Source organism: Lathamus discolor, chromosome 9 (genome assembly GCF_037157495.1).
Source record: "Lathamus discolor isolate bLatDis1 chromosome 9, bLatDis1.hap1, whole genome shotgun sequence".
In the NCBI taxonomy this organism is placed as follows: Eukaryota; Metazoa; Chordata; class Aves; order Psittaciformes; family Psittacidae; genus Lathamus; species Lathamus discolor.
In genome coordinates this window covers 2,500,418-2,522,759 of record NC_088892.1, presented here as the reverse complement: position 1 = coordinate 2,522,759, position 22,342 = coordinate 2,500,418, and the positions used below count along the sequence as shown (strand labels likewise).

Sequence of the window (22,342 nt, the reverse complement as noted above, 5' to 3'; positions counted from 1 at the left end):
TACCAGCAAGTCACAGACAGAGTTCCAGACAAATGCTAATACCAAAATCGTTACCGTGATAATTTGCAAAACGTGGTCAAACACCGATGAGACACAAACAGATCCAGATGTGTACCAATCGGGCACTAGCAGCCAGGTATACGTCTTCCTAAGAAAATTTTATGTTTCCATTTAAAGGAAGCTTCAGACAGAAGGTTAACCCAATCCACACAGACAGATTCCCGCACAGGACGTCTCCTGCGATTTACGGAATAATAACCAGAAAACAGTATTCACAAAAGAATACCTTTTCAGTGACGGTCCTTGCCTGCACCCGCAGTGATCTGAGTGAGCCGCGGGGTCCCACCAGGAAAAATTCCCAAGGGCCCTAGGAAGCCCTGTCCTCAGAGGGTCCTCCTGCAGCTGAGCAGAGGGAGTCCAATCTGGGTTGCCAAATTGGTTCATAGAACTCGTTAAGAACTCACCAACAAAGTCTAACTTGACAAGCAGGTATTCTTTATTGCAGTGCTGGCAGACACAGGGGACATCTCCTCCTAATGTGTCCTATCCGAGCATCAAACAGACCGTGATTATATTGTTGCTTAACACACATATTCATTACATTTCCGATAAAGGTCCTACATATTCATTCATTTTCCAAGAAACATTTCGCATAATTGCACACCCATTTTCACATATGCAGTAGATAAACGCTTACGCCAGCTTAACTAGTTTGGTAACACATAAGTGAATGATTTCTTCCCCTCCTTCTGCTTATCAGTTAACTGAGCTACAGCACATCCTGAGCATCCGCTAGTTTTAGATACTTTTTATCTACGTGTCCTTTTTTGCTTACAATTAATATTGTATGAAGATCATAAGGTTCTAAAACTGTGTCAGCTACAACAATTTGTCTTATACAAGGATCCTTATTATGTTCTTTGTTTGGGCTTTTTAGGTTTGGAAAGTTCTGCTGTTACGTCAGCAACCACTAGTCTGGTTCTGGCTGATTCTTGTGAAATATTTACCTAAGATACTTTCCACTGCTGTTGTGTCGTGGTTTAAACACAGTCAGCCATAAATCACACAGTCTTTTCTCACTCCCCCCCTCTTCTTGCTCTCCCCCTACTCTTGGAGGGACAGAGAGGAGAATCAAAAAGAATGCAACTCCCACAGGTTGAGATAAGAACAGTTTAGTAACTAAGGTATAACACAAACCACTACTGCTACCACCAATAATAATAATGATAAGGGAAATAACAAGGGAAGAGAATACAACACCTCAGCACCAGCCAACCAATAACTCACCCAACCCCACCCGACCGAGCACTGACCGATACCTAGTCCAACCCTGCAGTGCCCTAGCCCTTCCACGTAACTCCCCGTTACATCCTGGGCATGACGTGCTGTGGTATGGAATAACTCTTTGGTCAGTTTGGGTCAGGTGTCCTGTTTCTGCTTCCTCCTGGCTTCCCCTCCTCCCTGGCAGAGCATGAGGCTCAGTAAGTCCTTGGTCAGACTAAAACATTTGTGCTATCAGCCCTGTTCCCAGGCTGAAAGTCAAAACACAGCGCTGCACCAGCTACTAAGAAGGAGAAAAATGACTGCTACTGCTGAACCCAGGACATGTTCTTACAAAGCCACAAAGCTTAACGTTACTTAGAAGTGAATTTACTTATTTATGAAAGATTATATTCCATTTTCTACTTGCTTGTCTCAATTTACCACTTCTTTGGGTAACCTGTGGCAGTGCCTCTACCTTTCAAAGCAGAATCTCCTGCTATGCCCTGTCACTCTTTCTTGGCTATACCAGCAGCTATGCTCTTGATTGGTGCTGCAAGGGGTTGTTCCTCAGTTGTGGTGCCTTTTGCCTCGTTAGCCCCCTGCAGAGCTGTGAAGTGGTTCTGGGTGGGGAAATTTTGGTCTGGAGGAATCCCTAGGCTCATATTTGTTTGCTTCCTGCTCTTCCTGTGTTTTTTTCTGGCACCAAGTCACCAACCCCCTGGATTAATGTCCTCTTTCCTTTCTGTTTGTGCTAGGGGACACGCTTGTGGTCCCTGCACAGCTTGGGCTTGGAGCCAGCAGCTCAGCTCTCTCTCAGCTTTCCTAACATCTCTTAATCTCTTGTCTGTCAGCAAGACCGGTGTCCCCGAGGGCTTAGTACTGTGGCAAGTGTTGCATAATTTCTTCATTAGAATCATAGAATCACAGAACCAGATCATTGATGATCTAGATGAGAGGGTCAAGTGCCTTCTCAGTAAGTTTGTAGACAACACCAAGTTGAGTGGGAGTGTTGATCTGCTGTAGGGCAGGAAGCTCTGCAGAGGGATCTGGACAGGCTGGATCAATGGGCTGTGGCCAGTGGTATGAGGTTCAACAAGGCAAAGTGTTGGGTCCTGAACTTGGTTGGGAGCATCCTGACCTGTATCAGCACCGGTGTGGCCGGCAGGACCAGAGCAATGATTGCCCCCCTGTACTGGGCCGCCCCTTGAGCCCTGTGTTCAGACCTGGGTTCCCGCTACAGGAGAGTCATTGAGGTAATGGTGATGCAGAGTTGACCATTGTACAAGGGGGTTAGAGGAATTTGCTTGCTAAAACAAAAGTATTGCCTGTTGTAAATACCTATCATGCCTACTAAGCAGAACAAAGGCACTAACTACTGGTTCTATTGATAAGGAAAAGCAGACACCTGGTTCTATTGATAAGCAGCTATTGATAAGGAAAAGCAGACACTGGATTCTACTGATAAGGGGGAGAAGCAGATGGTTTATGGCTGGGACACCAACCAAATCCTATGGCCATGTGTGAAGACTAAAGGTGAAAAGTTTAAGAAGAGGAAGACTCATTTACTTCATCTTGAAGATCCCTACCCACAGGAGGAAGACTCATTTACTTCATCTTGAGACCCCTGCCAGAGGGGGCACTGCACAGGCACAAAAGACATTTTAGCTCATTATAATACGAAGTATTATATATATATATAAAATATATATATTATTTTATATATATATATGTACAATGCATATGTATACCTTAAGGGAATAAATGTAGAGGGAAAAATGACCCTGGGTGTGCATACTTTGGAGGAGCTATCCTCATGCACCTCAGCACTGAATAAAAAGCATACCTACTTTCCAACTTTAATAAGTAGTGGAGTCAATCTGCGAATCACGGGAGCGGGGCCAGAGAAGGGCAACGGAGCTGGTGAGCTGTGCCTGGAGCACAAGTGGGATATGGAAAGGCCGAAGGACCAGAGGAGGTTTAGTCTGGAGAAGAGAAGGCTCAAGGGGGACCTTATCACCCTCTACAGCTACCTGAGAGGAGGCTGGAGCCAGGAGGTGCCTGCTCTCCTCTCCCAAGGAACAAGGCATAGAAGAAGAAGAAATGGCCTCAAGGTGAGGAGGGGAGGTTTAGACTGGAGATTAGGAGATGACTTCAGGTGTAGTCAGGCATTGGAACAGGCTGTCCAGGGCTGTGCTGGAGTCGCCCTTCCTGGAAGTGTTCACATGCTGTGCAGACGACGCCCTCAGCGCCATGGGTCAGTGGTGGCCTTGGCAGTGCTGGGGAGCATTTGGACTTGATGATCTGAAAGGTCTTTTCCAACCTGGTTGACTCTCTGAGTGCCTGGAGCAGCCCCGGTGTGCCCAGTGGTCATTGCCACGAGGGCGCCAGCATCACAAAGCCTCGCTGGTCACTGTGGAGATTCGCGTCACCCGCTGGGACTCGGTGGAAACAGTCAGGGGCGTGGGCATCTCCTTGGAACCGCCAGGGCTTTGTGATGTAGGGGAGGCTCCTCATGGGCTGAGGCCATTGTGACCCATTGACACGGTGTTGACTGTGGGGTACATAAGGAGCCAGAGCCCTGGAGTACCTCAGTCCAGAGAGGCAGCCTCCCTGAGGAGGCAGCCATCCCCTGGAAGCCCACGGCAGTTCAGCGTCCCAGGACGTGGAAGATGCCTGTGGGTAAAGAGGTGAACGCCCGTTCCCAGCCCGCTGAGGGCAGGCCAAGCGAGCAGAGAAGGCACCAGGTGAGGGCCGGGGCAGGAGGGAGAGGCCGGTGGTGGGACGGGGCCGCTCGGAGCTGCCTCGGTGACAGGGCCAGGCTTGCCCGCACTGTGCGGGCCGCTGTGCCAAGGCAGCCGCCTCCATCACACACCTTTTCCTCCTCCTCCTGCCCGCAGGTGGCCCACAGGCAGCCCGAGGAAGCGCCGCAGGGCAGCCCGAGCCAGGCGTCGTCCCACCATGGGATCACGCTGCCACGGGTGCCCTACCCAGAGAGGTTTCGGCCTGTCGCCAGCCAGCAGGCACAGGTAGGGAGCCCGAGGGAGACGGGGCCAAACGTCTTCCCGACCCCGGGAGACGCTGACGGGCGGCCGAGAGGTGCAGCAGGGAGCAAGCTGAGCCCCCCGTGCCGTGCCCCGCAGGCCGCCCGGGCAGGCCGGGGGTGCTCTGGGCAGTGGCCGTGGGCTGCGGGTGGCCAGCCCTGTCCCCAGCTGGCTCTGGGAGCAGGCGGCAGCCGCCTGCGGGGCTGAGCCCTGCCCTGGGGCTGGCAGGGGAGCCCAACGGCCTGAGCTCAGCCAGCTGGGTCGTGGGCACAAGGGACACCGTCACACAGCCTCTCTGCTCGGCTTCTTTTGCAGATGGGCAGCCTGGGGCACCGCGTGGTGCTGCCCAGCACCAGCAGGTCGAGACAGGAGCAGACACTCCATCTGTCACCATTGGTGACAATGGCACCCCGGCTGCCACCTCGCTCAGGGACAGCAGTCAGCAGCAGCTGCAGGCTGCCACCTGCAACACCAGCAGCATCTGCAGCTTCTCGCCGTAGCAGCAACTGGTCTGTTGGCAGCGCAAGCAGCAACCAACGGCAGCTTCCCAAAACTGCTGCCCAGCTGCACCGTGCCCCCAGTTACGGCAGCAGAGATGCACGGCCAGAGACCAGTCAGCCTGCTCTACACAGGTCCAGAGCCTCTGCTCCCACAGCTAAGAGCTCAGGCAGCACGAGCACAGCACTGCACAGGTACAGCACTGGGAGCCAGGGATCCCGCCAGCAGCCAGTGGCACGGCAGGACCCAGCACACATCAGGGCTGCAGGGACACAAGCAAGAACAGACACCGTCCGTGCAGCCAACAGCAGCAAGGCCCCAGCCACTCAGCCCACACTGAGGAGCACTGGGCGAGCGCCAGAGCACCTGCCAGCAGCGCTGGCAGCAGGCAGCAAGGGCAGCCTCAAAAGCAAATTCCAGGGGCTGCACAAGAAGGTGTTTCCTCAGCATCTGCCCCCACTACCCCACATCAAGACTTCAGAGGAGCCAAAGAGCAGCTGCCTGCCTGGAGCTCCTGAGATGCACAGGGCACCTCTCCCTCCTATTGCACCGGCACGAGGTTCCCACCACTCTGGCAAGCAGGAGGCAGCAGCACAGGGACAGAGACAGGCGCCTGCCCTGCAGACCATGAAAGGGTTCAAGGCAGGTTTGGAGGCCACAGCCAGGAACAAAGAGAGGAAGCCACTTGTCCAGTCTGTGCCTGTCATCAAGAGAACCAACCAGCAGCAAGTCGAACACCAGGACGTGGCCCAAAGTGTGGATGCGGCAATGGCAGCATCGTCCCAGGCACATTCTAAGCACATTGAGACCCCTGTGGCAGGAGGCCCTCAGGGACAGCCCAGCAAACCCCCCTTTGTCCCATCAGCAAGCAAGGCTGGAAAAGATATGGTGTCTCCCATGTCTGGAGACCATCAAGAACAGGACAGGAGAGCCGTTGTCTCCTCAGAAGCACACAAAGTGGAAGTGGCAGCTTCGTTGCCCGACATCCCCGTGGAAGACACTGGAACACCCCATCTTGCTTCTGGAGCAGACAATGAAGGAGAAGCAGCAGCTTCTCTCCTGGTACAGGACTCTCAGCACCAGGTGAGCACCACGCATGTGGCTGGCACCAGAGATCCCGATGTGCTGGAAGCAGCCACAGATCCCAAAGTGTGTGTGGCAGGGACATTGCTGGTGCTCCCTGTGCCATCCCGCTGATAATCTCTCCCTCCCCTGCCTGTGCTCTTGCTCTCCCATCCAGCAGCCTCCTCTGGAGCAAAGGCACTGAAGGAGAGCAGGCCGTGAGGGACCTCCCCACTGAGCAGCCAGCAGCAGCAGCCCCAGGGCCCAGGTGATGGGCCAATTCACCACCCAGCCCTGGTGCTGGTCACAGGGCAGCAGGGGAGAAGGCAGCCCACAGCACAGCACCCACACAGCTACCTGCAGCCTTGAGAGAGACAGGGCTGGGAAGAGCTGTCAGCTCCTGATGTTCTGCTGTGTGTTTACAGGAGGAGCCAGCGGCCTTCCCTGAGGAGAAGGATGAGGAGGCCAAAAAGGAGTTGGAATGTGTTAGTGACAAAGAGCTATCCCAAGGGGAAGCTGTCACCATGCACAATGTCTGCGTCAGCCCTTTGGTGCCAGAGCTCTGCCAGGACGCCCAAGCAGACATCCAGGTGGGATCCAGCATGTGCAGCACTGTGGGCACAGATGGGACATCAGAGGCAGCTGGAGACGTGCAGAGTGTGCCTCCTGTCCTGCCCGGTCCCACGGACACTGAGCTGGCAGCTCCTCCCCTGGCTGGAGCAGCCAAGGAAGAGCAGCACCGCGCACCTCTCGCTTCCGTGGAACAAGAGCAGGAGGAGGCACCGGCACCACCTTCTCATGGCTTTGACGAGCAGGAGGTAGAAGCAGATGCCCAGAGAAAGTCATTTGCCCTGCTCAGCCCCACTGCCTACAAGTTGCTTCTGCAGGAAACAGCCAGGCAGTTTGCGATGAGCGTTATGCGTGAGGCTATGGCTGCCATCCAGGAAAAAGATGAGCAGCCTCAGGAGCAGCAGGATGTGGCCCAAAGCGCTATGGATGTGTCAATGGCACCAGTGAAGCCAGTAACACTCGAGGACATTGAGACCACTGTGGCTGTAGAGCCTCAGGCAGAGCCCAGCTCAGCCCCTTTCACGCCAGCAGCAGATGAGGCTGGAGAAGACATGGTGTCTCCCATGTCTGCAGACAAAAAAGAAGCCAGAAGAGCCATTATATCTCTGGCAGGAGACAAGCATGAAGAAGCAGCTGCATTGACAGAGATCCCTGGGGCAGAGGGTGAGGAACCCCACCTTGCTGCAGTAACAGATGAACAGACAACATCTGTGGCGGAAGACCAGAAGGAGGTACTGGCATCAGCCTCCCCTGGCTTTTACAAGCAGGAGGCAGAAGCAGAGGCACGAAGAAAGCCATTTGCCCTGCTCAGCCCCACTGCCTCTGAGCTGACACGACCAAAACGAGCCAGGAGCTTCGTGAGAGGCGTCTTGTGCAAGCCTTTGGCTGTCATCCACAAAACGGACGAGCAGCCTCTGGAACAGCAGGACATTGACGAAAACCATGTGGGTGTACCCATGGCAGCAACAAGGCCTGCAGCAGTTGAGGGCACGGAGTCTCCTGCGGATGCAGAGCTTCAGGCAGAGCCCAGCACAGCCCCTCTTGCCCCAACAGCAGGTGAGGCTGGAGAAGACATGGTGTCCACTGTGTCTAGAGAACATCAAGAAGAGCCTGTAAAAGTAGATGTCTGCCCAGCTGCTTCAGAAGGGAAGCATCGCGCACCTCTCGCTACCGTGGCAAAAGAGAAGGCGGCACCGGCAAGAGCTTCCAGTGCCTTTAGCGAGCAGGAGGAAGAAGAGGAGGCCCATAGTCTAATACTTTCTCTGCTCAGCCCAATAGCCTCTGTTTTGGTTTCACAGGAAGAAGCCAGCAACTTTGCAAAGGAAGTCATTCACAGGATTTTTGCTACGATGGAGGAAACTATCCAGCAACATCTGGAAGAGCAGGACATGGCCGAGGCAGTGGATGTGTCAATGGCAGCAGAGAGACCTGCAGATGTTCAGCACACCGAGTCTCCTGTGCCAACACCAGCACGGGCCCAGAGAGAGACACCAACACAGGCCAGGCACCTGGGCACAGACAGACAGGGACCAGGACAGGCCTGGCTACAAGGACCAGTACCGAGCTGGAGCCAGCTACCACCACAGGCCCAGAGACAGGCCCCACGAAGGGTCTCAGCTGTCGACAGAGCAATGCAGGTTGTATTCAGGCACAAAGAGAGGAAAGCACCTGAAGAGCATCAAGGAGAGGCCAGCAGAACCCTTGCCTCCCCGCTATTCTACAGGGATGAACGGGCAGTGCCTGCAGCAGCTCAGAACACCAAGGAGAAGCCAACTAAATCCTCGATTCGAGGGGCACACAGGCGACGCCGGTGGTACCGTTTGCGCCATTCTGACAGTGCCAGGGCCTCCAGTACCAGGAAGAGGATTGAAGGCCAACGGTGGAAAGCCCACATAAACATGCAAAACTGGCAGCCTCAAACACGACTTTACCTGCTACCCTACTATCCCCAATCCGCCAGCTATACTTGGGGAACCGCCAACCCAGATGAAGGATTGCGTGTCACCAGTGATAAACGCGTCCAAGAGCAACAACTATCCTGCTTCAGAAGGGCACTGAGGGCTCTGCGCAGGGCTTTCCGCAGATCCTGAATCAGCCCACAAGTGGAGGGATAGTGCCCCACTGCCAGCTCCAGGCCCGAGGGAGCTGTGCTGAGGACATTGTGCTGCAGCCTGCGCTCGCTGTGCACACTTTCTCGGCAAATAAACCAGATCCCTTTCCCCCAGTGCTTGCCACTGCCTGCTCATGCTTTTTCCTTGTGTCAGTAACAGAGAAGCCTGCAGAGCAACCTCTTTCCTTGCAGCACTTCCCAGCTGCTGAGCTTGCAGTCCTGCTGGCTCTTGGCAGCACATGTTGGCCAAGTAGGAAAAGTGCATCCCGATGGGATGAAACAGTGTCTGATGCAGTGGCTCCCACGTCAGCTGCCTTTTGAAGCTTGGTGCATGCTGCAGCCCAGTGACTGAAATGACAGGGGTGTAGAACTGATGGGAGGAATAAGAAGCAAGGCTTAGCGTTGCTAAGGCCAGAGATAAGGGACAAGAGATTGTGATTCTCCTGCTCTTCCTGCAAGCGCAAGCACTGGAGCAATGCAGTGAGAAGCGGGCAGTGTTTCCAGAAGCAGAACTGTAAATGGGCAGCAGATGGGTGACTCCGCTCAATCCTCCCCGTCCCCATCCTACAGCTTCCGACCAACCAAGCACGGGGGGTCTTGCAGCTGCCCCGAGCCATGGGCTTGTATCCCCAGGGCTGCAGCAGAGGAAGGACAGGGAGGTGAGCCTGAGGCTGCAGAGGTCCTTGTGCAGGAATGCGCACACAGCTCTTGGTTTGTGTTTGGGGTTGGGAAATCACCTTGCACTCCTGGCCACCCTGTGTGCAGCTGGCACATGAAGCTCCGCAGTGCAACTGGAGCAAGAGGAGAACAACTTGATCTTGCTGGAAACCAGCTCTAAAGACTGTCTGAGAAGCTGTAACATGAGTTCATGCATGGCTGCCTCTTCCCTCCCTGCCCTTAATACCTGGGAATAAAGGGTTAATATTGTGCCTGCAGTCATTGTTCTTGGTGAAGCAGAACCGTAGGAGTCAAAGTTGCTAGAATGGTGAAGCAGAATTGTAGGAGTTACAGCTGCCAGGCAGAACTGTAATAGATAAGATTCATAACTTAACATTTAAGACATTCTTGTTTAAATGGTATCCCTAGAAAGAAAAGGAACAAAAGATAACCGGAGTAACAAAATTTGCGAACTTGACAAGTTTCTGCTTTAAGATACATAAAACTGGCTTGTACCGAACTTGAGGTTTGGATGATACGCAGATAGACTCCACAACTCGTTAGAGTTGTAAAGCAGGTATGCTTTTATTCAGCACTGAGGCACATGGGGATTTCTCTTCCAAAAGCATGCACACCCTTCCTTTGCCACTCAGTTTGTTTATATTACATATAATGATTACCTAAACATGAGATTGCTTCACGCCTAATACATATGCAAAACCTATTCCCATCTAGTATTATAATTAGTTTTCTGGCATTCGTCCCATTGATGTGCCTGCGCAGTGCCTCCTGGTGGTGAGCGTTAGGGAGTCGTGAGGATGAAGGCCTGTAGTTCCTCTTCATCACTGCGAGTAACCTCTTGCTTTCACACAGACTCAGCAGGGTTTCGGCTCCTAGCCAAACCTCAGGTTCGGTACAAGCCGGTTTTATGTATCTTAAAGCAGAAACTTGTCAAGTTTGCAAATTTTGTTACTCTGGTTATCTTTTATTCCTTTTCTTTCTGTGGATACTATTTAAACAAGAATGTCTTAAATGTTATGAATCTTATCTACTACAGTTCTGCCTGGCAGCTGTAACTCCTACAATTCTGCTTTACCATTCTAACAACTTTGACTCCTACGGTTCTGCTTCACCAAGCACAGCAACTGCTTAAGCAAGCAGGCATAATGTTAACCCTTTATTTCCTGGTATCATGGATCGGAGCCGAACCCCTATTGAGTCTGTGTGAAAACAAGAGGTTACTCGCGGTGATGAAGAGGAACTACAGGCCTTCATCCTCATGACCCCCTAACAACCACCACCAGGAGGCATTGAGCAAATGTGTCAATGGGACGAATGCCAGAAAACTAATTATAATACTAGATGGGAATAGGTTTTGCCTATGTATTAGGCGTGAAGCAATCTCATGTTTATGTAATCATGATATGTAATATAAACAGAGTGGCAAAGGAAAGGTGCGCATACTTTTGGAGGAGCAATCCCCCATGCGCCTCAGCGCTGAATAAAGCATACCTGCTTTACAACTTGTTAAAGTTGTGGAGTCTATCCGCATATCAACCTCATGTGCCTGCCTATTTCTTCGCTCGGGGTCTGTGGCTGTGAAGGCAGAGACAAAACGCATCGACAGAAGGTCCCAGAAGCCGGAAAGGGAAGTCATGGGGAGGGGCCTGGAGCAGCTTCTCTTGATTGACTGCTGTGTCACTCACTCCTGGAACTGGGCGAGAGAAGCTTCCAGAAGCGCAGGAACCGGGGCCAGTGAACAGGGGCATGTGTGAGCCCCTGCTGCGCTCTGTGCACACCAAACCCCCCCGTTGGCAGACTGGTGATCTCTCCATTTCTCTGCCTCCCCAACACCCCCCTTTCTCTCTCTCTCTCTTTTGGTTTTGAAAGTTGCTCAGTAGCACGAGGCCCACCTCGACTTCTCATGAAGCTGCAGAGCTCAGGTGGAGTCTGACTGTGAGAGGGTGAACACTTACAGAATATTTGTTCCATTGAAGTTGGTGTTTATGGAGGGAGCTCGGGTGTTATCTCAGCTGAATCCACACAGAGGGGCTTTTGAGGGAGATTCACATTAAGACATGAGGCAGAAGCTCTTCCCTGTGAGGGTGCTGAGGCGCTGGCACAGGGTGCCCAGAGAAGCTGTGGCTGCCCCATCCCTGGCAGTGTTCAAGGCCACATTGGACACAGGGGCTTGGAGCAAGCTGCTCCAGTGGAAGGGGTCCGTGCCCATGACAGGGCTTGGAACTGGGGGAGCTTTAAGGTTCCTCCCATCCCAAACCAGGCTGAGATTCAATGATTCATGAATCAATATCTTGTTGTGGAGAGGATGCCCTCGAAGGGAGGATTGAAAGGGAACTCCCAGGCTTTTACAGAGCACACAGAGCATCTCCCAGTCTGAAATATAGGTAAGATTGGACCGAGACCATACAGCCAGAGGGAGGCAGAGCAGCACTGATGGGCTGCAGGTAAGGCTTGTCTGGGCAGACATCCACTCTCTGTGCTGCTGTCTTGCTTCCCTCCCAAACTGGTTTTGGAGATGGATGAGCTCTGCCCAGTGGAAGGCTCTCATCTCCGTCGCTCTCTGCAGCCAGCTTGTCTTCACCCATCCCGTGAATTGCAGGGTGCATCCCAAGTTTCCAGGGCCTTGTTGGAAACCCAGGAGTTACTTGGCTTACTTGGCCTTTTCTTTATTTCCAGATTCCTATCCCAAGTGGAAGAAGATGAAGATGCAGTGTGTCTGCCAGAGCATGAGTCACAGACACCTTGGTAACTCACTGGCATTAGCTGCGTTGTGGTTTAAGCCCAGCTGGTAACTCAGCACCACACAGCCACTCGCTTGCTCCCCTTCCCCAGCCTCCCTCCAGGCAAGATGTGGGGGGAGGAGAATTGAGAGAATTCTCCATGCCTTGACATAAGGACAGTCCCATAACTGAAGTATAATATAGAACCAGTTCTACTGCTCCTACCCCATGGACTGAGATAAGAACAGTCCCATAGCTAAAGTATAATATAAAACTACTTCTACTAGTACTAATAATAGTAATAATTATGATTACAAGATGTCCTGGGTTTAGCAGTAGCAGTAATTCTTCTCCTTAGTGGCTGGTGCAACGCTGTGTTTTTGACTTTTGGCCTGGGAACAGTGCTGATAATGCCAATGTTTTCAGTTGCTGCTCAAATGTTTGGTCTGACCAAGGACTTCCTGAGCCTCATGTTCTGCCATGGAGGAGGGGAAGCAGGGAGGAAGCAGAGACAGGACACCTGACCCAAACTGACCAAAGATGTATTCCATACCACAGCACGTCATGCCCAGGACGTAACGGAGAGTTACCCGGAAGGGCTAGTGGATGCAAGGGTTCAGGAGGTATGGGTCGGTACTCGGCTGGGGGGAGTGGGGCGAGTTACCGGTCGGCTGGTGTTGAGGTGGTGTATTCTCTTCCCTTGTTATTTCCTTCATCATTATTATTATTGGTGGTAGCAGTAGTGATTTGTGTTATACCTTAGTTACTAAACTGTTCTTATCTCAACCTGTGGGAGTTGCATTCTTTTCGATTCTTCTCTCCATCCCTCCAGGAGCACGGGGAGGGCAAGAAGGGGTGGGAGTGAGTGAACGAGCTTTGTGGTTGGGTTTAAACCACAACACAAGAGGAGAGAGAATATGAAACTAAAAGGGCAAAGGAAAAGAACAATAGCCAGCAGTGACGCACAATAGAGTTGCTCAGCAGCCCCTGCCCTAGCTGCAACCTGACCCTTTGAGCTGACTCCCCACAGTTTCCATACTGGGCATGACTTGCTTTAGGATGGAATACCCCTTTGGCTAGTTTGGGTAAGGTGTTCTGTCTCTGCTTCCTTCCGGCTTCTTGTGCCCCTCCTCGCTGACAGAGCATGAGACTGCAAAGTCCAACACTACACACCGTCTCTCCTGCCCTGAAAGACTGTGATGACAGATGGAGCCTGACATCATGGACCAAATTAACTCAGTGAGCTTTAAAGGGATGGTCCATGGACTAAGGAATGATATTTGTCTCTTTGTGTGTGTGTATGTGCATATATATTGAGACAAAAAGCAATGGTATATTGAAAAAAGGTGGGAACTGAGCATGTCGTGAATGGCATAGAATAAGGGATGGATGCTGTCCTAGGTTCAGCTGTAATAGTTATTTTTCTCCTTCCTAGTATCTGGTGCAGTGCCGTGTTTCAGCTTTAGTCTGAGAACAGTGCTGATAACACACCGATGGTTCAGCTGTTGCTTAGTAGTACTTACCCTGACCAAGGACTTTTCAGTCTCATGCTCCGCCTTCAATGAAGACCATGTTAGAAGCTTAGAAGGTTCTGGAGGAGGTCAACATCACTCAGGTCTCCTGGGCTTACTCCTAGTGACATTCAGAATGCATTTGTTGAAGCTGCTCTTGGCCAGGAGCACTGTGTTGCCCAGGATGGTGTTGAGGAAGGGTGAGGGGAGAACTAAGGAAGAGTCCCATATCTCAAAGATGAAATCATTCAAGGTTGTATCACTTTCTCCTCGTTTCACACGGATACTTCTCTGTATGTCCCCATCTTGAAGATGACTCCATCCTCTTCCCAACCCCGCTCACAAGCTGGTTCCTGCCTCTCCCCCCACTTGCTGGACCTGTGCCAGCGCCTCACCACCCTCTCAGGGAAGAACTTCTTCCTAAGATATAACCTAGGAAGGAGAACAACGTCCTTCCAGCCACACAGTGCTGGGCTGGGAGTTGCCGTGTTGCTGCACCCCTATGGCAGGACCAGGATCAGGGACTTGGCAAACCCAGGGATCTCCCGCCCTCAGCCAGAATACACTGAGTTTCCTTCAGTGAGCTACAAACCCCATGACATGACTCTCAGAGAGCTCCAGGTCCCCAGGGCAACAGGCCAGAGCTGCATCCATCCCATTTTGGGTTATCCGATTGCAAAGGGGAAGGGATAAACGTTAGCGCAGGGAGACAGCCCGTGTAGGCAGAGACAAAGGGAGATGTTGCCAAAGCGCCAGAATCTCCAGTCACCAAGTGATGGGCTGCCAGGAACTAACAAGTGGAGCTTTGGAGAGGACAAACCTTGCAGACGCAAGGGATAAGACAGGGGAAAAGGAGGAGGAAGATGAGGAGTCGGGATATTTGAGGGGGGCACTGTGTGAAACTTAAGGAATGGTTGGGGGAAGGGGTAGCAAGGAGGAGGAGGAGGTTACACGGGGCCGGTTGGGTGTAAGCAGCACATGTCTGATTGAGCCGTGACCACTGCAGTCTGCCCCAGTTTCTTATTAAATCCTTTCTTAACGACATGTGTCACCTCCTCTCTATCCCATGTGGGATGTGCTCACAGTACCAGTGACGGGTGAGCACCAGTGTGAGCACATGAGGGGAGCAGCCCTGAAGGTGCAGAAAATACCCAGAAAATGTCTGCTAAACCCAGCAGCAGATGTCTGCAGCCCTGGGAGCAGGAGCATCCCTGAGGACGGCAGCTGGGTACCAGGAACCTGGAACAGCCCAAGGTACCCTCAATAACCACAGAATCAAGAAACGGCAATCACAGACCTATCATCTGGAGAGGGGAAAACTAGTCAAAAAAGGTGGAAAACAGGCTGGGAAAGCAGGAAGCAACAAAGGGTACTGGCTGCTTCAGCTGGAGGGAAAACGAGTCAAAAAAGGTGGAAAACGGGCTGGGAAAGCAGGAAGCAACAAAGGGTACTGGCTGCTTCAGCTGGAGGGAGAGTGAAACAGCCTGGGAAAGCAAAATTGGTCTGACAAAACCAGGAAAGAACATGATCTATGGGCAAAACAGAAACATCTGCTCCAAACAGTGGTGTCCAACGCCCTCTCTCGTCGTTACGGTATAAAAGAATTACTCACGTTCTACCCCAAATGGAGCCTCTCCCTGCAGGAATTACTCTACATCCCCATCGAGGGACGCCTGTCTGATTCCAGATTCCCAGCCATGCATCATTCATGCAGGGAGACTTTGTCCAGCATCGAGTGGCCTCACTCCTGGGCGCGGTTTGATGAGCACTATACCAGTTACATTTCAAACAATACATATATATAGGAATTCATGTAAGAAATTAATAATAGATACACATACTTCTAGTATCAATAAATCACAGATGCACATACTTCTGATATTGGTATATAGATATGTAGATACTTGCTGCTTAGGAAGTGGTAATTTCAGTAGTAGCTTGAACTATATACAGACACTTGCTTTTCTGGAATTTTGTAGTAACTTGAAAGAAATACTTGCTTTACCAGTAGCAATTCGTTTTCTTGGCATACTCGAGCAGGCCAAAGCACTTGTGCTGCTCAGGACGGGTGCTTGGTCAGGTCGTGTCTACCCTCTACAGCAAAATGACTGAAGTGCCCAGCCTGATGCTGACAGCTCTGCTATTCTGGCGCAGGGCTCCTTAAGCTGCCAAGCCTTCCCAGGGAAGGGGAAGAGGCACACGATGAGGAAGAACACGAGGGCACGAGCAGGAGGACATGGAGGAGCTGGATGCTGCAATATCTCTTCCACAGGCACATCCTGACGCGTCTGACATGCTCCAACATGCAGAAGCAGGAACCTATTTGCTCAGGACACATTGGAACTCTCGTATACTTCCTACCTTTCCCAAAGGCTATTTTTCCCCACCAGATGTAGCTGTTGGATGCACAAAGGTATTTCCTGCAGCCTAGAGGAGGCTTTTCTGACTCCAGACACAGCCACTCTGCATAAACCTGCATAAACCCAGGGGCCACCACGTGAAACCTGAAGCTAAGACCTCCCCTGAAAAGCCCCCACAGGGTAAGCCTAGAGGCAGTTCTGACCTTGTCTCACCCGGGTGGCATCTTCTGCCCCGTCCAGCTGCCCCGGGCAGCTGGCACTGGCCGTGCCAGGGCAGCTGTGTGCCAGGTCCCAGTGACACGGGGCACTGATACCAGTTAAAAATACCCTCACCTGACTTCGGAGCAAGGTTGTGGGTTGGTTTTAAAGCCAGCTCAGCCCCTGAGCTGCAACTGCCACAGGAGAAGCTGGGCTGCTTGGCGAGGGAGGGGATGGGGATGCAGGAGAGCTGGATATCAGTGGAAATACAGCATTCCCGAGGTCTGCCCACCAAAGCCCAGCGGCGGGGAGCGCACCCCTGCAATGCCGCAGTCTTTGGGTACCCCTGAGGGGTCATTTCCCACCCTTAAGATCACAACAGTATCAACGGGGATAACACACACACTTTTATTAGTAGCAGCAAACCTTAGAACACCAAAACATCTCTAAAATGATTCACAGGCAACTCTGAAAGGTTCAATTAAATATTTTCTGTCACCACGTGCCTGCGCACCTGCTTGCTCCAGAGAGAGGGAAACCCGCTGCTCCTCGGGCCAGGAAAGCCTTTTGCTGCAGAAGAAGCAGACACAAGCAACAGAAACATCGCCCTGTGCCACTCTCCATTTGCTGACAGTGCCTTGGAGCAAGATGTCGCCAGGCCACCAGCTGTCCTGGGAGAGATGTGACCACCCAGTAGCTAGACCAAGGCACCCAAAATGCCTGCACCCCAAAGTGGGGCTGGGGGCTGGCTCAGTGAGGTGCTGGACCTGGAGCTGACCCATTGGAATGAACAATGGGTGTGAACACTCGAGCCCCACAATCAGTCCAGGCACTTTGCAAGGTTCAGCACTCCTGGGGGAACATCCAATTTTCTCCAGTAATTTCCACTATAAGAACAAATAGTACCCCCTCACAAGCAAAGCCCAGAAGGGCTTTGCAGAAGCAGCATGGCGAAGGGAAGCAACAGGAGAGGGCTGGACCAGTGCTGCCCTGGCCAAACCAAACCAGAACAAGCCTCCCATCACCTCCCGTCACCCACAGGAGCGCAGGAGGGAAGGACAAGCTCACATCAGCACAGGTACAACACGGGTGGCAGTTGCTTGGAAGAGGAGAGGATGTCCCAGATATGGCCATAACCCAAGGCTGGAAAACAGGGGAGCTGGGCTGGGGAGCATCCCTGCATCTCCCCTCCAGGCACACCGCTGTTCTAACACACCCACATGGGGAGTTTTGCTTTCTGAAACAGCTTTGTTGCTCCATCCCCTGCCACCTTCACACATCTCCTGGACTCCCCAGTCACATGACATCAAAATCCTGCCCTTCTCCCTCCTTCCAAGGACCAAGCTGAGTAGAATGCCCGTGGTCCCAGCCCCTGATCCACCCTGGCAAGTCCCAGGCACAGCACACAGCTGCACTCTGGGAGGCCAAGGTGAGGGGCCCGAGCCCTGGGGAGGCAGGGCTGGCACTGCAGCACACACCAGCACTCCAGGGACCAGGTGTCTGTCCAGTGGGGATGGTGCCTCCTTCCAGAACCATCAGCCACCCACAAGCACTCAGCCCAATGGCTTCTGGAGGAAGCCAGGCGTGGTCAGGAGCTCTGGAGTACAACAGCCACATCCAGCCCTGCCAGGGATGTGCTCAGTGCCAGGGGAGGAGCGGGACAGCACCGGAGCAGCCCGATCTGGGGTTTTACACAAAAATATTCGTGGGGTTCAGCCCTTGAGCAATTCAGAGGTGAGCCCAGAAGAGGTTGGACAGCATCGGTCGTCCAGCGCCCTGCAGGCAGCACCCACCATCAGCGGAAGGCAGCAAGCGCACAGCTCTTCAAGCTCTCTACCTGCAAGGAGAAGAGACATCTCCATCCAAGGCATCTCCTGGGTGCGGATCCATTCACTCAGACCCCATTGGTGACTTCCCAGCACTGCAGTGCTGGCACTGGCAGTGCTGGGAAGGTCCGGGCTTGTGCTCTACTCCAAATTCCAGGAGCTACCTTGGCCAGCTTGTCTCCAGGAGAAGTTACCTACAACCTGGCTGCACAAGACAACTGAGACCTCTGATTTTCCACTAGCCACAGTGTGGTTTTCCATCCTTAGGGGATCACACCCTTGCCCTTACTCTCAGCCCGAGTGTGTTGTGGTCACAGAGAGCGAGGAGAACCCGGGAAGGTTTCGAGACTCACTTCCCAGAAACCTCCAGAGCCCTTTGGAGAGTTCAAACCAACCCACCCAATAAGGAGCATTTTTCAGAGTGGGTCTGCTCATGCTCTGCATCTGCTGCACCCTGGAGGCAGCTTTCTTCTTGCCACTCTGGAAAGTGTTAGTGGAAACCAGAGTGTGGCCTCTTTGGGAAGCGGAATGCTTCCCCTCCGGGCAAGGTTCCACTCTCCCAAAAACCACAGCACGAGCTGATGACTACTTTTGCAATCGGAGGAACTGGGACAGGACCATCACTTCCCCCAGCACATCCCGCTGCAGAAAATGCACAACAAGAATGAAAAAGCCAGCACTGATGGAGAGCAGGTGATGGAGCAAAGGGGTGATGGGCTGGGAGCAGCTTAGAGGTTCCCCCATGCCAGGGGTGCTCAGCACCTGCTTTGCCAGAAGTAACCTGTGGTATGAGGCTTTGGGTGGGGCAATCAAGGATATTTCCAGAGCAAATCCCAGTGGGGACTAAACAGGGAAGACAGCAAATCCTTAGAGCCTCTGGAGAGTGTAGAGCAAGCCCTCAGTTGCCTCTTGCTCCTGTGAAGAGCAGCTGGCAAAGGACCCCGAGCAATCCCATGTGTCCAACTCACTCAGCTCCAGCTCATGATAAATTCAGGCTTGTAGCTATGGCTGGAGGAGCAGGACCAGCCCCAAAGAGGGCTGAAGGCATCTTACCTACAGCCGCTGTGACAGTAGCGGTTCCTTGACCTGCACCACACAGAGACCTGCGGACAAACCAGTCACCATCAAACTCCACAGAGATGCTGCCGGGACAAAGTGTGGCAAAGTTCAGCTGGGAAACCTGGAGCCAGGTGCCCCAGTGCAGGGCAAGCACTGGGTTCTGGAGGAAACCACCCTGCCCATCCGCACTCTGGGTGAGCAGGTAGGGCTGGAGCAGCAGAGGATGACAGGAGCAGGAGCACAGAAGGGAGATCCCAGCACCTATCCAATGCCTGGAGGATTTTCCCAGGAAGAACCTGGCAACTTTGTGCAGTAGTAAAACACATGCTTGTCACCTGGGAGAACTCCTACTGCTGTTTAGAACTGACACATCCCAAACTTGGGCTTTTATTCCTCTTTCTGTTTTCCTCTCCAAGTCGGCAAGCTGAGAATTAAAACCCTCACTTTGCCAGGGCCTGGGGATGGGCTGGAAAACTTGGCTCTCCAGCTCCGAAAAGGAGGAAAAGCAAAACAAGCAAAGAGGAAGCACACTGCCCTTCTGTGGGCAGGAAACCAACACCGACCACAGAGGGGCTTGGTGCTCCCACCCTACAGGGTTATGTGACGTCACCCAGCACCCAGGGGAAGGTTGGTCCCTGGGGGACTGAGCCAGGTAAGGAAAGGGAAGTATAATCACGCGTTTTCCTGACAAGCTTCCCTGACAGCAGGGATGCAAGGGAAGGGAGCAGACAACACCACAACCTCCTTGGACAGGGGATGCCCTGCTTGCAATGACAGCAGTGACAGGCTTCCTGGTCCCAGTATGACCATGCCACCTCAGCCAGCACAGAGCCTCATCCCACATCCCTCCTCGCATGCAGCACCCACTGCAGCTGCCAAAAAGCCAGGGCAAGAGCCAGGCCCAGCACTCACCTGCCAGCGAGCCCACAACAACGCACACCAGCATCATGGGCAGTACCACATTTGCTGCACCTGCAGAGAAGAGAATCCACAGTGTCTGCACCCAGACTGAATTTAAGCCCTCCAACACTCCCTCCAAGCAAAAATCTGCCACCAAAACTTGGTGGTTTGGAGCCGAGGAGGAGAAGGAGGAGGAGGAGGAGGACGGGGCCGGGCAGGGGCAGCATCAGGGTGGTCGGAGCGGGGCACCGGAGTCCCGGAGCTCCCCCTGCCGGTCCCGTGGCCGCCCCGCTCCGTGGTACCGGGTCCCGCCTGGCCCGGGAGCGCCGGCTCCTCCCAACGGCAGCGAGAGGAGGGGAAGCCGCGGGTCTGGCTTCTGCCTCCCGGGCCCTCCTCCTCTCCTCCTTCCAGTCGCTGCTCTTCTCTTCTGCTCTTTTCTCTTCTCTCTTTACTCTCCTCCTCCCTCTCTCCTCCTCCCCTCTTCTTCCTTTCCTCCTCTGTGAGAAAGGAGATCACCTTTAGAAAAATTTAACTGGGGACAAAGTCAGTGGAGCAAAGGCTTATTCACAACGCTGGGTGCATGCCTTCATATACTGCATGCACACTTGCGAGCACAGAGTCAAAGTTTCTTATAGTCAAGCCTTCTGCATATTCATAGGAATTTCAGGAAGACAAATCCCACCTCCCGATGGCTGATGCAATCTTCATTCTTTCTTCTGCACGTATCCAGGAGGGTCCTTTAAGAGCTAGTTGATAAGGGCCTGTAGTCTTCTTTGATATGAAGTTTTGATCTATTTAACCCTGTGCATGTGCCTAAAGCCCTTATCATATAACTTGCTCTGTTACTTCTAGATTAGATGTTGGTTCAATCAAGCATGACTGCCATATATCCTATGTCTGGCTGTAAAATTCCCTTGTTCCGGTTTGTTTCACAGTTTCAGGAACTTATATTCTTCTCATCCACCTATGCGATTGTGCTTAAGCAGGATACAATGCAAAAACAAAGACAAAGCAAGCTTTTGCTGAAGCAAACTATTTATGTTGTTTATCACATTCTCTCTTCTCCTCTACCTCTTTTTGTCCTCTTGTCCTCTTCCTCCTCCCTGTCCTCTCCTCTTTCTCCCCCTCTACTCCCCTCCCCTCTCCTCTCCCTCCTTAGAACAACAAAACCCAAAGGCAACCCCTCCATCTGTCCCAGCTCTATTTGCCACAGTGCAGACCCCCCGCCATGCGAGGTCCAATAGGGACTGGAGGAGCAGCATCACCACATTCCCCTTCCCCATGGGCCCTCAGCATCACTGGGAGGAGGAGGAGAAGAAGGCAGGTGAAAGAAGACAATGGCAATGAATGGGGGGTTAATAATTTGCTGGAGCAGCTGAAGGCAGGCAGTGTAGGAGAAACCTGCTGTTCCTGCACTAGAGTTGTCCCATAAAGCGCAGGGGAGCAGGGATTTTCTTGCCCTTCCCACATTATTTCCATCCCTGTAGCAGCTTTGGAGGGCACCAAAAGGTTTCTGCACCAACACAAGCTGTTCTGCCACAGCAAAACCCTGCATGGTGCTTTGTATGGTCTCGTGTCTGGGGAAACCAACCCTGGAGAACAGATAGATAGATAGATAGATAAGATAGATACAGAGAAGACAGATAGATACAGAGATAGATACAGAGAGAGAGAGATACAGAGATAGATTAAATAGATGGATAAGACAGATATAAGTAAAACCTAAGCCAAGCAACACTGGTTTGAGCATCCCCATGCAGAGGAGCCTCCTGATGAAGGCAGGTTCAGACATCACTTCAGCTTCTATTCCTAGCCCCAAACAACTTCAGGAATGCAACAAGCTCAACTCCGCCATGACCGGGTCCCCTCGGGCCCTGCCTGAGGCCTTTGGGTGGTGCTGGTGTTGGGGGGACCTTCCAGTGTCCCCCCAGGTACTCCTGGAACTGGGTATGTTGCTCTCACTGGAGATGCACAAAGCTGCTGCACACACCCGACATGCACAAACTGACCACACAGAACAAGCACCAGGTAAAGCACAGGCTTGGCAGGAACACAGCACTGAAAAAACCTGCAGCAGAACACGGGGGTCCTGAGAGAGGCCCAGGATCCTGGGATACTCCCAATGCTGTACGTGGCTGTGTCTTCCTCTTCCAACAGCTCTTCATCACTGTCATGTCCCAACTCATCCTCCTGGGTCAAGCCTAAGTGCTGGCCTGGAGTGATGCAGGGAGGAGAGGGGTGGCCTGACCCAGCGTGGGCAGAGGAAGATCCCCAAGAAGACATCACGATCTCCAGGAAGACATCAAGATCCCCCCCAAAACCATCATGATTTCCAAGAAGACATAACAATCTTCAAGAAGACATCATCTACAGGAAGAGATCACGGTCTCCAAGAAGGCATCAAGTCTCAAGTGGAGGAACTTGGTCAGTGTGTGTGCACAGGCAGGGAGACCAGGGAACGGTCCCACTACAGGGAGTGAGAAGATCAGTTGTCGCCAGAGAGCAGAAGGGTTGGGATATAGAATCATGAAACAGTTTGGGTTGGA

At 52.6% G+C, this 22,342-nt stretch overlaps 1 long non-coding RNA gene across 1 annotated transcript; it reads right to left on the bottom strand.

Annotated features, from left to right (window-relative positions):
* Nucleotides 1–16,405: 16,405 nt before the first annotated feature.
* Nucleotides 16,406–20,876, bottom strand: LOC136019299 (uncharacterized). Its single transcript, XR_010614806.1, has 3 exons — nt 19,809–20,876; nt 18,891–18,940; nt 16,406–17,848 (listed from the first exon to the last, which is right to left on the bottom strand). It is a non-coding gene; the product is annotated as an uncharacterized LOC136019299 (long non-coding RNA).
* Nucleotides 20,877–22,342: the final 1,466 nt, after the last annotated feature.